This window comes from Podarcis pityusensis, assembly GCF_964106645.2.
Source record: "Podarcis pityusensis genome assembly, chromosome: 7".
NCBI lineage: Eukaryota > Metazoa > Chordata > Lepidosauria > Squamata > Lacertidae > Podarcis > Podarcis pityusensis.
Genome location: NC_138031.1, coordinates 21,429,411 through 21,435,888, shown reverse-complemented (window position 1 = coordinate 21,435,888; position 6,478 = coordinate 21,429,411). Strand labels below are relative to the sequence as shown.

Genomic DNA, 6,478 nt, shown 5'->3' with positions numbered 1-6,478 from the left:
CCCCCCCCCCCGTGCCGGAGTATGAAGCTCCGCCACTGGTTTCAAGTTGCTTTGGGTTGCCCTGGGCAAGATAAAAGCAACTTAACAAATTCAGCAAATAATAATAGCACCCCACAAAGGTCTATGCAGCAGCAGCATCACCATCACCACCTGTTATGGGCCTGTGACATTCGCAAAAGCTAGTTAGTTAGGGAGAGGGTTGGAATCGCATTTCCCAGTGACCAAACTATCGCAGCTGAGAAAGGTTGCCCGTTCCGACAAATAACGACATCTGCACCCAAAAAGCTCATGATTTGCAAAGGCCGTTCCTTCCATGTAAGAGGTTTAAGAATAGGGTATTAAGCACACAATTCAAACCTTGCCTGAACGCGAGCAAAGGCAGGGGATTAACTGTGCAGTGACAACTGTGTAGCAAAGCACGAGTGCATCTACTTTGCACACAGAACGTCCTGGGGGTTCAATCCCCGACATCTCCATCTGCATCTGAAACCCTGGAGAGCCTCTGCCAGTCAGTGCAGACAATATTGGGATCGATGCCCCGACAGTGTGACCAAGCACCTTGCTATGTGCCCGTGAAGCTAATTGAGCTAAAGATGTTCTAGTGCGCTGCTAATACTTAATACAGTGGTACCTTGGGTTAAGTATTTAATTCGTTCCAGAGGTCTGCTCTTAACCTGAAACTGTTCTTAACCTGAGGTACCACTTTAGCTAATGGGGCCTCCTGCTGCCGCCGCGCCGCCAGAGCATGATTTCTGTTCTCATCCTGAAGCAAAGTTCTTAATCTGAAGCACGATTTCTAGGTTAGCGGAGTCTGTAACCTGAAGCGTATGTAACCTGAAGCGTATGTAACCCGAGGTACCACTGTATTAATGCATATTGTTAGTAGGAAATACCTATGGCCTCTGAAGCCCCCTTTCTGTTTAAATAAAGGGAGGAAAGATATTGTGTAACAGACAGAGAGAGAGTGGGGAGTTATTATTCGATTTAAGCACTCGGGGAGCCGATTTCCTTAACTTGCAGCACCCCTTCCACGAGGTCGCTGTGAGTGTCCCATTTGTAGGCCACCCCGCCGCCCCCCTCCCCGCCCCATGGGCCCTGGCTTCATAACAGAGAGAGAGAGAGAGAGAGAGAGAGAGAGAGGCAGGCGCTCCTGCAGACCGGCTCCTGCCGCTTTAAGCTCCAGCTGTTCTCGTTCTCCTCCCACCCATCTTCGCCTGCGTCTATTTTTAGCTCGCCTCTCTCTCTCTCTCTGATGGTAGCATCCATTTCGACTCTCCCCCTCCTCTCCCCCCTCCCTCTCCCTGTTTCCCCGTCTTCCTCGCGCAGTGGTACTTCCCACACCGAGAAGGTCAGCCGACTGAGCATGCCTGAATGTTGCTCGGCGGCTCCGGAGCCCCGGCTGCGCGCTCGGCTCATCCCATTCAGCGCCAAGGAGCCGGCCCGCCGTGTGCTCGCGCGCTCGCTCTGACTGGCTGGCGGCGGCGGCGGCGCCCGGCGAGCGATTGCGCCATGCTCTGCGGGGCGCAGTGAAGCAGCCGCGGCGAGCGCAGCCCGCTCTTTCCCCCCTCCTCCTCCTCCTCCTCCTGGCAAGTAAGTTTCTTCTCTGCTTCTTCAGGGTCCCTCCATCCTGCCTTCCTGATGCCCTGCAGTCCCCGAAGCTCCCGGCGCTGGGGCGCAAGGGACGGGGAGCCGGCCGCCAGCTCTCCAATCCGAAGGGCGCAGCGATGCTCTGGCTGCTTCCTGCTTCCTCGGGACAGGGGCGCTCGCTTGGAGCGTCCTTCCTGACGCTTCCTTGCGACGGTGGCGCGGGGTGGATAATTTCCTTCAAGTCTGGGCTGGACAGGTTGTTTTTTTAATATATATATTATTTTGTCAAGGAGGAAGAGGAAGAGGAGGAAGCTCCCTATCCTGCCGCCGTCCTTTCCTTTCCTGCGGGGAGGAAGGGAAGAAGGGATGGAGGGGACTCGGGACGGATGGAGAGAGAGAGAGATGGGACTCTAAGGGGAAAAGGGCAGAGGGAGGGATGTAGGACGGCGGGCCAAGGGGAGGATCGGGGCAGAAGCAGAATGGGCCAGGATTAGAACCCGGCACTGATGGGGGAGAAGCGGATTAATGGTGCTGATCTGAATTGAAGGCTTGGGCAGTAGGAACTTACTAGGCATTAAGGGGAAGAGGCAGTCTGGCTCAGTGGTGAGAGGTTGACCAAGGGGGCCAGGATGGAGAGAAAGAGGCATTTGCAATGTGATAGCTCTTGTTGTCCTTGTGCGCTCTTTCTCTCTTTCTCTCCCTTTTGGAGACTGAAGCTGGTTTAAACCCACAAACACACACATTTGCACCAAGAGAACTAGGGGAGAAAGGCAGGGACGAATTACTGACACTGCTACCCTTGCACTGCAGTGTATAGATCAGCAGCCCTGCACTTTTAAAAAAATGTTTCTAAAACACCAGCACAACCTGGATGGGCTCACGGAGGTGCCTGCTTTTTGCCTTTCTTCGCAGGGAAGTGAGCGTGGCAGCCCCCTGCTTAATGTACCTGTGTGTCAGCAGTGCTTCCAAGGATGGGTTTGGGAGTCAGGCTGGGACTGCAGAGGTGGTGTGCATGAGGAAGCTTCTGATTTTGGCTCAGAGGCTTGGCGTTTGTTTATTTTTGCACATCTCTGCCAGGCTGGAAGCCTGTGGGTGTCTGGAAAGCCTTTTGGTGAGACATCAGCAGCAGCATGTGTTCCACTGCCATGGGTTTTTCTCTCACAGCTTTCTTGGGGAAATGTCAAGGTCCCCCCCGCCCCCCATGAATGAGAGAACATGCAGGTGCCGTCTGCCTTCCCTCATTCCTCCCTTAATATTCAGCCAACGCTGCCATTCACAAACCAGCCTAATTCCCTTAAGAAGAAATTAGCATGCTCCAGCTGTCTGCAAGAATTTTTTGGGGTGGTGGTGGTGCTGGTGGTTTTGCTTTTTCATTTTTTTGAACCCTAATTCATTTGCCATCTTAAGCGGTCCCTTGGTTCTTATTGCTGTTCTCCTGGAGTGAGGCTGCTTTGCCAATGAGCCGCTCAGCTTCTGTGCCTTGCTCTGCCACTGGAAATGCACCCCTGCACCGGGCTCATTCTTTCTCCATTGAGCAGCCTCTTGAAATATGCATATCTGCTGAGATGACTACACCAGTGATGCTATTGTGCCATAGCTGCCATTACTGAAGGCAGACTTTAACATCATTAATGCACTGGAGCTGTTTGGGAGAAGTAAACTCCGGTGGGAAGAGGCCAAACATGATGTCACCCATGGCACAGTGAAAGATGGATCGAAACAGCTCTTTGAATTTGAATGAAGTTACAAAAAATATGTCTATGTATGTTGACAGTATACCTGCAACACAGGACAATGCCTGCGAAAGCTTATGCTGCAACTCATTTGTTAGTCTTTAGGGTGCCACAAGTCTCATTGTTTTCGCTGCATAAGATTAACAGATACCTGGGGGCAGCGGTGGGCAGAAGAGAGAGATGTTTATATGTATATTACACACACATACATATATGTGTGGGAGGGTATAAACACATCATCTTGGGTGGTGAGTTCACCTGAAACTTTCAGAGGGGGTGACTTAATATATTTTTCTAATTTGTTCAGGGAGAGGGTCGAAGTATACATATTAACTCATCACTTTGCTTGTCAGTGTAATGAAATGGAGCTGTTTCAGCCAGGAAATAAACATTGCATATTTAATAGTGGTGACTGCATGATTAATTAACTGTTAAATATGTTTTCCAACTATAGCCGTGGGATGGTAACATTTAACTTTTTTTAAAAAGTATTAACATTCAATGGATATACAGTATCACATTAAATAGCATACATTATCCAGGCAAATTAAGCTTTTTTCCTGTTGTTGGGCTGTAATTACTTAGTAACTAAGGTTGACAGCCTCTTTATAAAATGTAGTTGTCTTTGATTAAAAATGGCATGTCTGGTTTAAAATGAGGGGAATCCTCTTTTTACCTTTGAAATATGTTTGGGGTTTTTGTGTGTGTAATGCTTAAAGTATCTGTCTCATTAAAGAGCAATTTAATGGTAATGTGCGCTTTGTAAAGAGAATTGCAGGATGTTTCGTTTGCTGCTTTGCTAGGAGTGTGCCTTAAGAAGAAATGCCTGTTTGGAACTCGCAATTGTTCTACTTGATCCAGTTCTACTTGTGCTTCAGATCTCCGGCTTATTCAGAGCAATCGCTCCTCCTATAAATAGGTGCTTATATTGAGCGTTTTTGGATTTACAGGAGCTACATTTAATAGAGCTCACGCTTCTGTCACATTCTGATGTTGTACCAGAAAAATGGAATTCCCACATGGGAACATCCATATGAAAGTGGGTAGACTGCGCATGGGAGATTTGCTTCAGCTCCCAGTTGCTGCCATTGAGCTCTGTGGAAGAATAGTGGCAGAGCTAAAGTGGTGCTTCAGGTTAAGCACAGTTTCAGGTTAAGAACAGACCTCCAGAACAAATTAAGTTCTTAACCTGAGGTACCACTGTAATAATAAGAATAAGAATAATAATTATTCATTATTTATACCCCGCCCATCTGGCTGGGTTTCCCCAACCACTCTGGGCGGCTTCCAACAAAATATTAAAATACAATAGTCTGTCAAACATTAAAAGCTTCCCTAAACAGGGCTGCCTTCAGATGTCTTCTAAAAGTCTGGTATAGTTGTTCTCTTTGACATCTGGTGGGAGGGCGTTCCACAGGGCACTACTGAGAAGGCCCTCTGCCTGGTTCCCTGTAACTTGGCTTCTCGCAGCGAGGGAACCGCCAGAAGGCCCTCGGCACTGGACCTCAGTGCCCAGGCAGAACGATGGGGTTGGAGACGCTCCTTCGGGTATACTGGACCGAGGCTGTTTAGGACTTTAAAGGTCAGCAGCAACATTTTGAATTGTGCTCAGAAACGTACTGGGAGCCAGTGTAGGTCTTTCAAGACCGGTGTTATGTTTTCTCGGTGGCCCAGTCACCAGTCTAGCTGCCACATTCTGGATTAGTTGTAGTTTTCAGGTTTTTCAAAGGTAGCCCCACATGTTATAAGTTAATTTGTATTTTAATACTGATCTCAGTTTTCAGGGTGTTGGTCATTGTGGAGTGAAAATGACACAATCCAAGCATGAGAATGGGATGCCACCAGGCTTGGGTAGAACCAGAAGATCTGTAGAAATACAAAAAGAAAAGAAAAAAGATCAGTCCTCAATGTGCAGGAATCCCAACATGGGCCAGTGCAGACTGGGCATGTATAGTGGAAATGGAATCATAGAGTTGTAGAGGTGGAAGGGACCCCAAGGGTCATCTAGCCCAACCCCCTGCAATGCAATGATGACTAATGGTGGTAGGGGGAATTGGAAACCATACAGAAGGCAGAAATGGAATGGAGTATCCCTGGAATAGGAGAAGTTGGAAAGTAGGCACTTAAGAATGCAGTATGTTGTTGTGGGTCCCGCTTGTAATAATAGTGGTGAATTGGAAATTTCACATGCTTCATAAGTTTTGGAGACCCCCAGCTATACCTATAAGCACATCCACTTTGTATTAATCAATGTCAATTTCAGAGTACGATTGAATATATTTTCCCCCCTAAGGAAAATAAAATAGCTAAGCTAGGTAACACTAGACATTTTGAAATGAGAGAATCCTTCCTTTACTTGCCTACCCTTTGCCAATTAAAAATCTCAAAAACAAGCTAATGTTGAATTATTTATTTATTAAATTTGTATATTGCCCTCTACTCCGTAGATCTCAGGACAGTACACAACATGAAATTACAAAATAAAAAAACATAAAAGACATAACTAAAAGCAGGAATGAAAACAACCTCAAAGCGGTTTGCAAAAAAGAGAAAGCAATAACACCAAGAAAAATTCACAGCCAATACTTTAAAGCATACAAAAGTTGAAATACTAAAACAGATTAAAATTACCTAAACTTTCTAAGCATCTGGGTAGGCTTGTCTAACCAAGACAGTATACTGATGGCACCTCACCCTGAAGTGTCTTAAGGACCGTTCCCAAAGACTTCATGTAGATATTAAATAGCGCCAGAGATAAGATTGTCCCCCGTGGCACTCTGTAGTGTAGTCGCCAGGGGGCCAAAAGGTACTCTCCGAATGCTACTCTTGGGGCTTGCTCCTGAAGGTAGGATTGGAACCACCATAATCCAGTGCACCTAATTCCCATTTCCTGGAACCGGTCCAGGAGCATACCATGGTCAACAGTATCAACCATTGATGAGAGATCAAGAAGCAGAAGCAAGGTAGCAGTGCCCCATCCTACACTCTGCAAATCTCATCCAGCAGGGCAACCAAGGCCGACTTGGTTCCATGAACACAGATTGGAATGGATCTCAAGAAGCTTCATCCCCCACAAATGCCTGCAGCTGCTCCACCAGAGCTCTCTGCACTGCCTTCCCCCAAAAGGGAATATTGGCAACTGGCCGAAAGCTGTTCCA

The 6,478-nt window shown here is 47.5% G+C and overlaps 1 protein-coding gene across 4 annotated transcripts in view; it reads left to right on the top strand.

The window, feature by feature from the left end:
* The first annotated feature begins 1,415 nt into the window (after positions 1 to 1,415).
* The window catches only part of OXR1 (oxidation resistance 1), a 224,462-nt gene continuing 219,399 nt past the window's right edge, over positions 1,416 to 6,478 (top strand). For 3 of the 4 annotated variants that reach the window (XM_081012561.1, XM_081012563.1, XM_081012560.1), the window contains exon 1: positions 1,416 to 1,590. The gene's annotated coding sequence lies outside the window, so the exon portion shown is untranslated. The remainder of the gene's footprint in view (positions 1,591 to 6,478) is intronic. The other variant, XM_081012562.1, reaches the window with a different exon arrangement.